The sequence below is a fragment of the Herpailurus yagouaroundi genome, unplaced genomic scaffold, assembly GCF_014898765.1.
Source record: "Herpailurus yagouaroundi ecotype Mexico unplaced genomic scaffold, PumYag 165, whole genome shotgun sequence".
NCBI lineage: Eukaryota > Metazoa > Chordata > Mammalia > Carnivora > Felidae > Herpailurus > Herpailurus yagouaroundi.
Window position 1 is genome coordinate 16294433 of NW_024412406.1, and position 16386 is coordinate 16310818.

General features: G+C 36.8%; 1 non-coding gene across 1 annotated transcript; it reads left to right on the forward strand.

Annotated features, from left to right (window-relative positions):
* Positions 1-252: 252 nt before the first annotated feature.
* LOC121038362 (U6 spliceosomal RNA) lies at positions 253-355 on the forward strand. Its single transcript, XR_005794318.1, has one exon. It is a non-coding gene; the product is annotated as a U6 spliceosomal RNA (small nuclear RNA).
* Positions 356-16386: the final 16031 nt, after the last annotated feature.

Consider the following 16386-nt stretch of genomic DNA (forward strand, 5'->3'; position numbering starts at 1 on the left):
AACGACAATGTACGACTACCATTAAAAAAAATAGTTCAATTTTAAGAAATCATTGAAATCATATAAACTAATACCAGCAACTTATAAATAGGAAAAATTAATTTCAATGAGGTAACATGGACTTTCCCCAGTACTATAACTTTTACCTTACATTCAGTGGATGCTAGTAGCTAATCTCTAAAGGTGTCTTTCAACCAATTTCTTCTCTCCCTATATGCACAGGACACTTTTTAAATCAAGAGTGGAGCACGCTCACTTTAGTGGCAAATATATTGAAATTGAAATGATACAGAGAAGATTAACATGGCCCCTGCGCAAGGATGACTCACAAATTTGTGAAGCATTCCATATTTTTGGTGATTGCATATTTTGGTGATTTTTGGTGTGGAGGGGTCAACCTCTCCTCATACCTCTGTGATGTTGGTCTTAGGCCTGGCCACAGTGGTATCTCTGACTTTGGCTACTATTGTCCTGAGCCTTGCTAGGAGGCATCACACTGCTTCCCCCTGTGATATGCCCTGTGTCTGTTTCCAAAACAAAAACAAAAACAAAAGTGAAAAAAAAAGAAGACTGGAGCTTCTTTCCTCTACCTTTGTTTGAGAAAGACTTTATTTTTCTTTCACTTTTGAAAGTGGCTTTCACTGGATGTGGGATTTTCCTGCAGCACTTTAAAGATGCCCCTCTACTGTCATCTTTCTTATATTGTTTCTGACTAGAAGTCTGTTGTTTATCTTATTACTATTCCTCTGTAGGTAAGTATTCAGAGATTGAGCTTAAGATTTTCTTTTTGTTTTCAGTTTCCAACAGTTTGAATAAGATGTGCCTAGGCTTGTGGGTTGTTTTGGATTTTTTTAATGAACTCTTCTTGGTGTTCTTTGAGGTTCTGAGATCTGTGGTTTGATGTCTGACACTAATTTTGAAAATATTCCAGTCATCATTTCTTCAAATTTTTTTTTTTTTTTTTGCCCAATTCTCTCTTCCTTTTCCTCTGGGAGTCCAATTATGCATATGTTATACTATTTGATATTATACCATTTGATATCATATGGTCTGTTTGATTTTTCACCTTTTCTTCCTCTTTGTTTTTCAATTTGAATAATTTCTATTGACCTATCTTCAAGTTCACTAATTCTTTTCTAGGCTATGTCAAGGCTCCTGATGAGCCCATTAAAGTCACTCTTTATCTCTGTTACTGTATTTTTGACTTCTGGCATTTCCATTTGACTTTATCTTATAGTTTCTAACTCTGCTGAAAATGCCTTTCTTATCTTGCGTTTTTCTTTTCCATTAGAGCCTCTAACAAATTAATCGTAGTTATCCTAAGTTTTCTGTCTGATAGTTCCAGCGTTTTTGTCATATCTGAGTCTGGTTCCGATAACCACTTTATCTTTTCAGACTTTGTTTTCCTTGCCCTTTTGTGTATCTCATAAAGTTTGTTGTTGTTGTTGTTGTTAGAATCTGGCCATGTTGTACAAAACGCTAGATAATGAAGTAAATAATTTTTTCAAGTTTAGAGATAAGCCTGCCTCTTTTCTGTAAGGTTTGTAGAATGGAGTTTTATATTCATCTAGTCAGAAGTTGGCAGAGTTTGAAGTTTTTTACTACTGTGATTACCCTCAGTGCACTACTGCATCAGATTCTTCTAGTGATATCTTGTGTTTACAGTATGAGTTAATTTACTCATGGATTTTCTCAACACTTGCTCCCTGTTTGGCCCCATATCTTTCCTTTGTACTGGTTTCCCACCGTACATTCCACTGTTATTTATACTCAACAATTGTTAATGTGGTGGTGGGGAGAGAGGCTCATTTTCTGATGCTCTAATTAAACCTCAGGCAGGCACTATGAACATTGTGAGTATGCCCTTTACGGATGTTCCTGCATCTTCTTCAGATGTTAAATTTGGCCTAGCACATATTCATTCCCTCCACCAGGGGTAGAGGTTTTTTCCCCTTGTTTCCCTTCCCCAGCTACAGTAGGTTCCCACCAGTATTCAAGCTCTGGTTTTAGTTGTCCTTTCCCCCTATGGATTAAGACTTTTGTTCCATAGGGGAGATAAATCCAGGTAAAGCTGTGGCTGTGCCTGCTGTTCCCTGCCGAAACCAGCACCTTGGGGAAGTGTTCTGGGAATTCTTGTTGGTCTTCTCTGTGAGCACCTGGTAGAGTTCTTAACTGGAAAAGCTGCAAGGGCATGCAATCCTTCCCATGTCTATAGCCTCCTGGGGCTTCATATTCTCCTTCAAGCCCATATTTAGTCTTTAGCAACTCATTAAAAGTTGCTAGCCGAATATTCTTACCAGCTTGTATGTTGTTTGGTGGTATCTGTCCAAGATAAGCAAATGCTTACATTTTATTTCTCCCTGTGGGTACCTCTCTCTCTATAGATTTTAAGTAGGTGATTGTTCAGAGACCTAAGTTTTTGTAAGGGTTTACAAAATGTCAGTAGTACATGATTTGTCCTGTCTTGTCTTATTGTAGAGGTTGGAGAGATGTTTTATCCAGTTCTCTAATCTGAGTTGAAACACTCATTTCTCTCCTATAAAAATCATTTGAAAATCACCTTATCTTGTGATTAGCTTTCACCAGTAAAATACAGTGGATGTGACATCCTCAGACTTTGAGACCAGACTTACAGAAGAATGATAGCTTCCACCAGCTGCCTCTTAGAACTGTAAGCCACTGTGAAAGAAATCTAGCCAATCCACTGAAGAGAGAAGCCACATGTAGGAGCCCCAAGGTTCCCAACATGTGAGTGAAGAAGCCATTTTGGGTGATCCAGCCCCATTTGGCATCTGACTGCAATCACATGTAGACCCTAAGCAAGACCAGCAGAATAACCACTCAGCTGAGCCCTAGTCAACACACAGAATCATGCAAGAATAATCAGGTTGTTATTTTGAGCTACTAAGTTTTGAAGTGCTTTGTTATTTAGCAATAGATAGTAAAGCAGTGCTCAATAAATATTTGTATTATAAATAAATGAAAATGAGGGGCACCTGGGTGGCTCAGTCAGTTAAGTGTCTGACTTTGGCCCAGGTCGTAATCTCGCAGTTCATGGGTTCAAGCCCTGTGATGGGCTCTGTGCTGACAGCTCAGAGCCTGGAGCCTGCTTCAGATTCTGTGTCTCCCTCTCCCACTGCCCCTCCCCATCTCATGTTTTCTCTCTCTCTCTCTCTCTCGCAAGAATAAATAAACATTAAAAAAAAATTTTAATGTTAAACATATTACCGCAATGTTTAGATAGGTCTCTAAATACCACATCTGCCTCCTTCTAAGAGTATTAGGTGGCAAATATGTAAGGCACAGGACTAGGAAGAGAAAACAATCAACCCAGAGAATCTAGCAAATGAAAAGTGTTGTTATTTTTCCCCACAGGAGATGAAGAGTCAGTCTAGAGAATCAATGTGTTGTCTTGACCAAAGCAGACATTCAACAAAATGTAGCCACATGAAGCTCAAAATTAATTTGGGTGGAACTGAGAAGCCATTTGATTTGAATTTAAGGATCTTTCAGAGCCAGTCTTTGTAGATTATATTATTATTCCGAGGAAATTACCCCAAACGTATGTATAATATCTGAAAACATTTCCATGCTTATTTTAATTGGAAACTTGCCTGGTTTACTTTAAAAAATATTTGTTTAAAGTTTTAACTACTCTGAAGAGTCAGAAAATGACTAAAAATTGTCAAAACTGACAATTTTAGCGACTCAGATAATAAATTATACCGCATACAATCAGTGCTGTTTTCTAACCAGAGCCTCTCTTAGAACTCAATTAAAGTTTAACAAAGGAGTACTAATGAGATGAATGAGTCAAAGACTGGTCAGCACAAAACAAAAATAAATTCCAGGAATTTAGATAAATAGGGCAAGTTCACAATTGGGATAAATTTAGAAACCTCTCTGAAGTATACTATTAGTTCCCTTATCAAGATTTCCTTAAAACAATTACTTTTATAAATCTTCTACTCCTGATGAGAAGAAGAACATTATGATCATAATACTATATAATTTTATAAGATGATGACCCTATCTGCCCCAGGCCTACATAGCTGAAAGTTAATGAAGTGTGCCTTCCCACAGAGACAGATTTCTCAGGCTATAATTGAAGAAACTGTATATACACTTTATGGCACATGAAGTAATTTTTTACACTCTAATTTTAACTTCCAGAATTTAATCTTTGACTTCCTAGGTTGCCTAGCTTAATTCAGCCTGGCTGATGAGTGCAAGAACTGCAATCATCAAGATTGGAGAGCAGCAATACTACTTTGCTTTAAGGAGGTAAAAGTACCATGAAAATAATGTCTTTTTTTGAGCTGTAATTAAAACAATGGTCAAGGCAGTAATAACAAGTGAATAGAGGCAGCTGTGAGAATTTGTGCTTGGGATTTCCTGTGGAAGTTGTAGATTTTTCCCCCTTTTTCTCCTTTTTGATGGTAGTCAATGAATAAGACTTTGTTTATGTGATATAATGCTTCCTGCACAGGTGTAGCTTGAGATTTAGGAGGAACTTAAAGAGAGCATGAATCTACAATTTTTTTTATTATTACAGATGGCTGTGTTGCAGCTGAGATTTTAAATTCTTCCTCAAAGAGAACAATGTAATTGTAAATTGTACCATAGTAGCCACTGTTGAGCTGGAGTTATTTTAATAAAGGAAAAAGTAGCATCTAATGTTTATTAAGACTTCACTATCTACAAGGCACTGTATAAAGCCTAGCTATTCTAATTCTCAGATACATCGGCTAAAAAATAATATTGTTCCCATTTAAAGATGTCAACACTGAAGCTCAGAAATAAGGAATCTATTTAAGGCTCTAAAACAAAATTGGTGGCCAAATTATAATATGAAACCAGTTGCTCATAGCATGATGTTTTCAGATACACTGTGATGTTAATTAGTAGGCTTAAGTCATTAATAAATAAATTAACTGATTTCATAAATTCAATATTTATTGTGTGCCCCCTATAATCCAAAGCTTTGGAAAGCTTTGAGGAGGCAGAGAATTAGCAAAACTTAGTCTTTTCTTTTGGAAGCTTATGCTGTAAGATCTCTGATGGTTTATGTTGATGAATCACCTCTCCTCAGTGAGACTGTCAGCATTCATTTATCCATTCATTTGATAAGAATGTATTGAGAACCTGTTCTGAGCTAGGTCCTATTTTAAACACTTTATAAGTAGTGAAGAAAGCAAGTAAGAAAAATACACCTTCTCTCTCATAACTCACCAAGTAGTGGAGCAGGCATTTAACAAGATACATAAATAAAATATATAAAATATTATTTAATAATAATTACTAAGTAGAAATAAATAAATGATGGAAGGGGGAAGGCCTAGGAGGGTTGCAGTAACAGAAAGGGTAGCCAGAGAAGTCCACAGTGAAAAATGACAATGTAAAAGCCTTACGAAAGTAAGGGGAAGAAGCATGACGATAGATAGATGTCTGGGCAAAGAGCCTTCTTAGCACAGGTGGAGTGAGTGTCAAACTCTGAAGCAGGAGTTGTTCTGGGGAGGCTTTTGTGACTGATGCTGATGGTTGGGTAGAATGGCAGTAGATGAGGTCACAGGGAAAAGAGGGCCAGTTGTACAGGGTTTATAGATTAGAGTGAGGATTTGAGAGGGGTGGAATGCTGTTGGGTAGTTTTGAGTAGTGGGATGACATGACTGGACTTTAGTTTTGCAGTTGATTCAACTGCATACACTTGTGTCTTGCAGCCCAACACAAAGGAGTATGTCCTTTTCACTTAAAACACAACCAATGCAGCTTGATATGTAGACCTTCAAGAGTGGTTCAGATTTGGCACAGAAGAGGCTGCCTGAAGAAAGGATAAATTAACTTCTCTTGAATAAAGTATTTCCTGTATTATTTTCAGTGTGTCCATGGCAAATGAGAGGCTCTCAGCCAAGGGATACAACACCAAGCACTGTTTTTAGCAACTGCTTTAGGGGGTGTGTGCAGAGCTATGGAACTGTTTTTCAAATTTTGTGAAAATGCATCCTTTCAGCACTTCTCCCACCACCCCAAGGCAATCTATTTTTAAATAGTAAATCACGCCCCCAAAATAATTACCATGGGATATTTTTCCCAATAAGAATAGGTCAGCCTGAAAATGGTTGATATTCTCACCCAAGGGCACTTTCTACATGTTGAATGCCTCACAATTGTGGTTCCTGTGAGACCTTAGAGTCAAGGTTTGATTGATGGTAGCAGTTTAGGAATCTTTTGTGGGCTTTTTTTTTTTCAGATTTTATTTTTTACATAATTTCTACACCCAACATGGGGCTTGAACTCACAACTCTGAGATCAAGAGTTGTACACTCCACCAACTGAGCCAACCAGGCACCCCAATAGCAATTTGGGCTTAAGTGGCTTTCCTAAAGTTACACACTTCCTTGTTGGCAGAGGTGAAAGGATGCCTTCTTCATGCAGCTCATGAAGGAGCATCCTCACTGTGCTAGGTGCAGTCCTGTGTACTTTAGGCTCACTGACCATGAATGAAATTGTACTTCTGTGATGTAGGTGTGGTGTTCTCAGTTTGCAGGTGTACAAAGTGGGACTCACGGAGACTGAATAACTTTCTAGGATCACAACCAGTAGGTGGTAGCTCTCAGGCTACCTGACCATAAAGCCCTCCCTGCCTTTTTTTTTTTTAACTAGGCAACCTTCCTATTTAGAAAAGTATCGAGGATCCTTAGAGATCATGATGTCCCACACTCTCATTTTAGGTATGAAGGATAGTGATTCAATTTCACAATCCTGAGCTGTCGTATCTAGTCTTTGCAACCTTCTGCATCTATATAAAGCTCAAAAGCAGTACATCCTTGAAGGTGAATAGCTGACCCACACAGCAAAGCCTATATTTCCAATTAGAAAAAGCCAGGGCATGTGTCTCTCCAGGAAGTATTTCAATAGGTTGGCTTTATCTTACAGCATATAAACTTCAAAAGTAGCTTATAAATGTTAGCAAGGAGACAATTCTATTCAGAAACAAGAGAGTAAGACCTTCTAATCCTTTTAAAATCCCATGTTATTATAAGTTTATTCTCTCCTACATCGAACGTTATATTCTGGGGACTGAACCTGGATCACTTAAAGGAATATGTTTCAATAAGTACTTCTTACTTGCTTTAAGACGGAAGTGAAGTGATTAACTATATTTGACAGTATTGGCATTACCAGTGATTCCATATTTGAAATATTTTTTAGATTATCTTCACTAACCATCCCTGAACCAGAGTTTCAGAAGTTAGTCTGTAAGATCGGACCCAAATTCAACTTTTCCACTGATTTCAGTAAGCACGAACCTGGAAGCTATTAAGATATACCTTAAAAACTTCTCTGTTTACTCTTCTACTTACCCATGGGGGTGCTAGTTGAGGTGGAGTTTCTTTGGTAGAAACCATTCAGTGATTCAGGGAACTCACTAGCTTTTGATTGTCAGTATTTTTCTGGAATAAATGCTATTACTTACGCAAAAAGACTACAGCCTTGGCAATGGGTGAACGTACTTTCAAAACCCAGATAAATAAATAAGTCCAGTCTTCCAAGAAAATTCCAGAAGACTTTGTATACTATTAATCAGCACATGTTAACATGCATGAGCAAAAATAAATAGTGAAGGCTTATTCAAAATTAGTCTAGGTACAAACATCATTCTGTCCACACCCCATCCTCCTCCTGATAATAATCAGTGATGCTAAGCATTTGCTGGTATGCCATTTCAGGTAATGCTTTGAAATGAAATTCCATGTGCAGAAAATGTTGCTTTAGTATTATTGAAAGAAAAAAAAAGGAGGATATACCAAAAAAGTGACCTGTACTCTTGAGAATCTTTTTCAATCTTAAAATCAAACTAAGGCAACATACACATTTCATATATATGTATGAAATGAGATCAGTCATTCCAAATGACAATTAGAAGCTGATGTAAAGTAAATAGGTAACATATTCATCCAATAAACATTTGTTTCACACTTAGTGATCTATTTTGCTTCAGGCATTATGCTCAACTGAGAAAAAGGGAATTTCATGAACCATCAGCTTACTGCCCTACTCTTGTAGTAATTGTAATCTTGAGAGGAGAAGGAAGCATGATAGCAAAATATCAGGCTGTTAGCTGGCAGGGGCTGGCATAAAGATGGCACAGATTTTGCATGGGGACACAAAAAAAAGGATGTGGGACCTAGTATGGGCATTTACAGAACACTCAGGTGAAGTTTCATCTTGTACTGAAGGACAAACAGGAGTTAGCCCAATGAAGAGGATGTGAGTAGAGCACTAGAAACCAAGTTGGGGGAGGGAGGGCAGGTAATTAATTCTGTAAGTGAGAAAGAGAAAGCGTGCTTTAGAATTCTAAGTGTTCGAGATACCAGCAGAGGCTCTCAAACTTAAGACTGCTTCAGAATCCCCCAGGGGGCTTGTTGAAACACAGATTGTTGGGCTCCATCCCAGAGTTTCTGATTCAGTGGGTGGGGGGTGGAACCCTGAGGAACCTGCATATCTGACAAGTTCCCGGGTAGTGCTGATGCCACTAGTGCACCCTACACTAAAATGCCTGGACTACAACATAACATGTGTCGTGAGTCATGGCATGAGCTCTGGCTGAAGCCATAAGTTGGGCTTCTCTCTCTTCCCAAAGGAGCTGAAGGGAAAGAGAGATCACTGAAGACTCTAACGCAAAGAATGACATGTTGGAATTTGGGTTTTAAGAAAGATTATTCTGGATGCATTGAAAATAGTGGAGAACTACAAGACTGAAGATTAATTTGGACCTCCACAGTAATTCAGGGGGAAAGATGGAGGGTCATTGAGGACACTAGAGTCAGAGCAATGTACAAAGCTGAGTCCAGGAGGCTAGAGAGGGGACTCTAAATGCATCCCCAAACTAAGGTTCCAAGAATTAAGAATCACAGAGACAAGCAAGAGCAGAAGGTCCTGGCCATGACCTGAACAGGCTCTTTTTCTTCCTCCTCAGAAGGGTCAACCATGTTCAGAATACCAAGGATGGAGGGGAGTAAGAACCGGGGAGGTGTTGATCTTAAAGCGATCAGTATTATCATTGGAGCATTTCGAGATTCTATTAATTACTGATTCATACGGTAATCTACTTAGAGTTTCAAATAAACTGTAAAACCACCCCCAGATTAGTCAATGAAGCTGAAGCAAAAGCAAGATATCAAGGAGGTTACAGTAATATTTCATTTATGCTCTCTAATCTCCTTGAGGATACTGGTTTGATCAAAACTAGTTTCCAAATTCTATCACAGTCAAGCACAAGAACTATTTATGTTACATCTAACTATAAGTGGAGCATTTTAATCATAAACTGGGCAAAGTGAGGTCTTAAGCCAACAGGATACAGTTATTAAGAATATCCAGGAACTGCTCCTCTCATTAATCATACTAAAATAATTTGAACCTCCAAAAAATGAAACAATGGCCAAAGTTATTTTCCATTTAAAGAGTTACTATTATCTGGAGGAAATATGTCTTGTTATTCTGTATTGATTTCCAAAAGAGGACAATTACAGTTTATACAAAAATAATCTTGGTCTATAACAGATGTAGGAGAAAATGCACACACACACACACACACACACACACACACACACACACACGCTGAAGGAGTTTATTGCCAGTGTGTATTTTTTTCTTAAGAGTGCATTAAACATTCCTCTAAATAAATTAAATTCTTAATTTCATATATACTTTCATCACTTATTTACTCTCATATGTGCACCAAGTAAGTTGCTCAAAGATAAAACTTAGAAATATTTGGAAGTTACAGAAGAATGGGCTTTAAAACACATTTTAAATCCACGTAAATGTTTAAAACTGGAGAAGTTTTAGGAGAGAGAAAATATCTGTTTTCCAAAAGGAAAAAGACAGTTGGCAAATTGGGACAAAAGCAATGTGGAATTGTCGTTAATGCTAACGAGAACTGCATTCTCATCAAGAGAAAAATACAAGCTCCATCAAATGCAATAATCTAAGCTATTCAAGCACATTGATCATAGTGAGAAACAGAACAATTTTGAAAGCTCTCAGAAATGAAGATACCAACATTCCTCAAATAACAGAGGCTCCAAAAAGTAGCAAATTTCCATTTTCTTTTTTCTTTCCCTTTTATGTTTGCTTGCAGTTACAAACAAAGGCTGCTAAGGAGGCTCTTTACAGCAGTAGGTGCTGTTGGGCACCTCTGGTCACTGCATTACCCGGCCCAGTCACTGATGCTTGTTAAAATCAGAACCATGTTATCTTGTTTAGCTTCAAGATGAGATTCTGTATCAAATTTGTGAACAGCAGGGAGCAATGTATAAATTAGAACACGTTCTTCAGGATCTCACTTCCTCTTCAAGGGCTGGAAAAGTGCCCAAGTTTAGAAACCTCTCCCTTGGCTTGGAAAGACTGATTCAGTATATTGGGGCAGGGTTAGGGGACAAAAAAATTATTTCTCTGCAAGAAATCTTAGAAGCACAGATTTGGAAGAGACTGTAAAGATTGTCCGAAGATTCAAATCACTTATTTAACTTTTCCATGACTTTACTAAAACATGCAAGCTTAGCGTCCATTCTCTCATGCCAATATGGAACCTCATGAATTCTTTTGACATTCAGGTTTGCTCTAATGAGTAAACAAGTATTTCTGTCCCAAAGTAAGCTACATTGAATCTAAAACAGTGACTATTAACAATGTTTCATTACATAGAAGATCCTATCACCACTTTCCAAGTGTAAGGGAAAATGTGTGCTTCAGTGGGAAACTATGCACTGTTTAAGGCTTCAGAGCATAATGGTTAAGGTTAAATGACTGATTCCATGGGGGCTCTTTGGACTTTATTATCTTTAGGCTATTTTACAACTTAAGTTGTAGAACACTGATAGCAGTGCAATCAGTAATGCCTATATAGATATACAAAGAAATTCTGTTCAGTGGAGGGAAACCCCTCCCCCAAATCCCATTCCCAGAGAAAAAAGGAGGAGGAGGGGGGAGGAAGCCTGTGTTGCATCCATTTGCATATTTATTCATTATTCTTGATCTGTAAATGTCTCTGCTTTTTTGCATCTTTGAACCAGCTGTAACATCTTTTTTTGATTCCTAATTTAATTAATGAGATAATATCTTTGACATAAATTCATTTTATATTTGTATGAAAATCATGATTTTGCCTTTTAAGAAACTATTCTCTAACACAACATAATGATTTTTTAAGTTTATTTATTTATTTTTAGAGAGAGAGACAGAGAGCAGAGGAGGGGCAGAGAGAGAGGGAATAAGAGAATCCCAAGCAGTCTCAGAACTGTCAGTGCAGAGCTGGATGCGTGGCTTGATCCCACGAACTGTGAGATCCTGACCTGAGCCAAAACCAAGAGGCAGACACTTAACTGACAAAGTGCCCCACAACACAATGATTTTTAAATAACTCCAGATAACAGTAACTCAATCAAATCTTTTTGTTTTCCTACTTGTGTTATTTTCTTCAGACTGCAATAGTAGTTAAAAATAGGATAGTTAATTAACCGTCCAATTGGTCAAAAAGCTTTTAATTTCAGTTATGTTCTCCCAGCTCTGTGCTGACAGCTTGGAACCTAAAGCCTGCTTTAGATTCTGTGTCTCCCTCTCTCTCTGCCCCTCCCTTCCTGTGCTCTGAGTCTCTGTCTCTCAAAAATAAATAAACATTAAAAAAAATTTAATTTCAGTTATGTTCTCACATTGTGCCCTGTACAAAAGGTTAAAGCTTCACTAAGTAGTTAGCGAAATATTAAAGTCTGAGTGTGTGTGTGTGTGTGCGCGCGCGTGTGTTGGGGGTAAAAAATAAGAAATTGATTACACACTAGATATTAAAAACACTAACATAGGAGCCAGATGTGAAATTGACATATTGCAATGATCAAAATTCTATAATACTCCACCTGAAGTATCAGAAACATTAAGTTAGATTGAAACACTTATCATATGAGACATAATATAAAACTTCTTTGGTTATCTTAAAAGAAGTTATTTCCAACTGTAATAAAAATGATTTAAAACATTATAAGTGTCTTTGAGCTTTCCTTCAGTTTGTATTGCAAATAGGTTTAATATTTAATTGCTTTGACTATCATAAATAAAAAAGTAAAAGAAGCATTAGGTTTCTGCCACACTTCGTAATATCTCTAGATGGACTTGTTTATTTGACAATCATGAAAAATTTATTATTTGTAACACATCATGCTGAATATTATTATACTTTATCTAAGATTCACTTCAATCTACATAGGTTTAGCCCTGTCAATACACTGTAAGGGAATGACTCTGATTTTACCACCTGACTCTGGCATTAACCTAAGTAGGCAAGATTAAAGAAAATACCTATCAATTCCCATACTCTGCCTCCTCATCTCCTCATCCAAAATAGGGATAAGTCCTGTCAAACAGGTGACTATTATAAGGAATAAAACTATATAATAGATGCACAAAGAGTTGCAAAATCTTCTTCACATTTTAATTATTATTATATCTAACTGGAAATATGTCCATTTCAGAAGCACATAGATAACTAGAGGAAGCTTTTGATCCTGGCCAGGGATTTAATTATTATTACTATAATTATTATTACTACCAGATATTTCTATCCATTATTTCACCTAATGATCACAGTAACCATACAACACAAGCATAATTAAAACCAATTTATTCAAAACAAATCATCAGGACCAGATGGTTCACCAATCTATTGTACTAAACAGTTAAGGAAGAAACTATACCAATTCTCTACAATCTCTCTCAGAATATAGAAGCAGAGGGAATACATCCTAACTCAGCCTCTTACCTTAATACCAAATCATGCAATATAAGAAAACTATAGACCTAATATCTTTCATGAACATAAAGCAAATACTTAAAAAAAAAAAACAATTAGCAAATCAAATCTAAAAAAGTGTGAAAACAATTATACACCATGACAAAGTGGAATTTATCCCAGATATGCAAGGCTTATCTTGGTTGAACGTTTGAAAATCAATTGATGTAATACATCACATCATCATATCAATAGATGCAGAAAAAGCGTTTGACAAAATCCAGTACCCATTCATCTTTTAAGAAATTTAAAAGGGGCGCCTGGGTGGCTCAGTCAGTTCAGTGTCCAACTCTTGATTTTAGCTCAGGTCATTATCTCATAGTTCATGAGTTTGAGTCCTGTGTTGGGCTCTGCTCTTACAGAATGGAGCCTGCTTGGGGTTTTGTCTCCCTCTCTCTCTGCCCCTCCCTCCACCCTTTCTTTCAAAATAAATAAGTAAACATTAAAAAATTTAATTCAAAACACCTCTCAGTAAATTAAGAATAGAGAGGCACTTTATCAACTTGATAAAGACTATCTACAAAAACCCTATAGCTAACTAATATTATACTTAATGGTGAGAAATTAAAAACTTTCCCATTATGATCAGGTATGAAGCAGGGATATCCCTTCTTTTTACTCCCTTTCAATATCATACTGTAAATCCTTGCTAATGTAATAAGGCAAGAAAAGGAAATAAGACATAGATTGGGAAGGAAGACATAAATCTATTGTTGCTCACAGATTTTCTGTTGAAAATCCAAAAGAACTGATGAAAGTGTCCTGGAACTAATAAGCAATTATACCAATGTTGTAGGATACAAGATTAATATACAAAGGTCAATTGATTTCCTATATACCAAAAATGAATAAATAGAATTGAAATTAAAAACAACACCACTCATATTGGCACTCAAGAAAATGAAATACTTCAGTATAAATCTACAAAATATGTACAATGTTTATATGAGACAAATGACAAAACTCTGATAAATGATATTAAAGAAGAGCTAAATAAATGGTGAGATAATCCATGTTCATGAGTGGGAACTCTCAATATTGTCAAGATGTTTGTTCTTCCCAATTGATCTATAGATTCAATACAATCTCATTTAAAATCCCAGCAAGTTATTTTATGGAATATCAACAAAATGATTCTAAAATTTATATGGAGAGGCAAAAGATCGAAAATAGCCACCACAAATATTGAAGGGGAAAATAAAAGCAAATTTGGAAGACAAATGCTACCCAATGTCAATGGTTACTCTAATGCTACAGATAACAAACTGAGGGTTGATGGGGGTGGGGGAGAGGGGAAAGTGGGTGACGGGCATTGAAGAGGGCCCTTGTTGGGATGAGCAATGGGTGTTGAATGGAAGCCAATTTGACAATAAGTTGTATTTAAAATAATAAAAATAATAAAAAAATAAATAAACCTACAGTAATCAAAGCAATGTGGTATTAGTGAAGCAACTGGCAAATAGATCAATGGAAGAGAATAGAGAGCCCAGAAATACACTGACATAAGTAAAGTCAGATGATTTTTGACAAAGGAGCAAAGGCAATACAATGGAGAAAGATCGTTTCTTCAACAAATGAAGGCAGAACAACTGAACATCCACATGCAAAGAAGTTTGCCTAGACACAAAAGTTTATACCCTTCACAAAAATTACCTCAAAATGGGTGATAGACCTACATGTAAAATGCAAAACTACGAAGTTTCTAGAAGACAACATAGGAGAAAACATAGATGACCTTAAGTGTTGTGGTGCCTTTTTAAATATAGCACCAAAAACATGATCCATGAAAGAAATAATAAGCTGGACTTCATTAAAATCAAAAGCCTCTGCTCTGTGAAAGGCAATTTCAAGAGAATTAGAAGACAAGTCACCTACTACAAGGATATTTTTGCAAAAGACACATCTGATAAAGGTTTGTTATATAAAGTAAGAAAAGAACTTTTAGAACTCAACAGCAAAAAATCAAACTACCTAATTAAAAAATGGGCCAAAGACCGTAAAAGATACTTTACCGAAGGTGATATATAGGTGGCAAATAAGTACATGAAAAGATGCTCCACATCATAGGTCATCAGGGAAGTGCAAATTAAAACAACAAGATACCGCTCTATACCCATCAAAATGGCCAAAATCCAGAACACTGACAACACCAAATGCTGGTGAAGGTGTGGTGCAACAGGAACTCTCAGACATTGCTGTTGGGAGTGCAAAATGACACAGTCCACGTTGGAAAGCAGTTTGGAAAGCAGTACAAATCTAAATGTACTCTTACCATTTGATCCAATAATCACACTCCTCAGTATTTACTCAAAGGAAGTGAAAACACATGCAAAAATGTGCAGTGGCTGATTATAGCAGCTTTGTTCATAACTGGCAAAACTGGGAAGCAACCCAGGTGCCCTTTAGTAGGTGAATGGCTAAACAAACAGTGGTACATCCAGACAATGGGATATTATTCAGCACTAAGAAGAAATAGTTATCAAGCAATGAAAAACATGAAGGAACTTTAAATTCATATCACCAAGTAAAAGAAGCCAATCTGAAAAGGCTTCATATATACGTTTTATTTCAACTACATGACTTTCTGGAAAAGGCAAAACTATAGAGATGATAAAAAGATCAATGGCTGCCAGGAGTGGAGGGGGAAGAGAAACAGGAGACGAATAGCACAAAGGGTTTTTAAGGCGGTGAAAATACTCTGTATAATGTTGTAATGATGGATATATGTCATCATACATTTGACCAAACCCATAGAGTGTATAACACCAAGAAGGAATCTTAAAGTAAACTATGGGCTTTGGATGATTATGATATGTCAGTGTAGGTTCATCCTTGATAAAATGTACTCATTCTGATGAATGAGGTTGATAATGGGGGAGGTTAGGTTTATGGGAAATCTCTATACCTTACCCTCAGTTTTGTTGTGAACCTAAGAGTGCTCTAAAAAAATAAAGTCTTAAAAAGAAACAAATTTACAGGTGATAAAGTGAGGATCAGGAAAGTTACATCATCTAGTAAATATCACAGGTAACAAGTGGCTGAGTCAGCATTTGAACTTAGGCTGGCCTAGTTTCAAAGTACATACCTTTCTACCATTCTACATAGTTATTCATTATAATGAGAGATTTTAAACTGGTTAATTGAAGAAGTCAATGTTCCTTAAAGAAATCTCCCATCAAGGATCAAATATAGTTAGCATGTCATAAAACTAGGACTTGGGGGGAGGGGTGCAGGGTTGAAATTTTTGTTAAGATGTGAAACATTAGGGGATAATCAAGTATCTTGGTTATAAAAATAAGTCATATTATCAAAAGCCTAGAAATATGTGCTCTCCTTGGGAGGAAATAAACAATGATCCAATGTAAGAAATAGATTTTTTGAAGCTAAAATAAGAACATTAAAAACAAACCAAAGGGACACCTGGGTGGCTCAGCCAGTTAAGCACCTGACTTTTGGTTTTGGCTCAGCTCATGATCTCACAATTGGTGAGTTCAAGCCCCATGTTGGGCTTTGCACTGGGAACCTGTTTGGGATTCTCT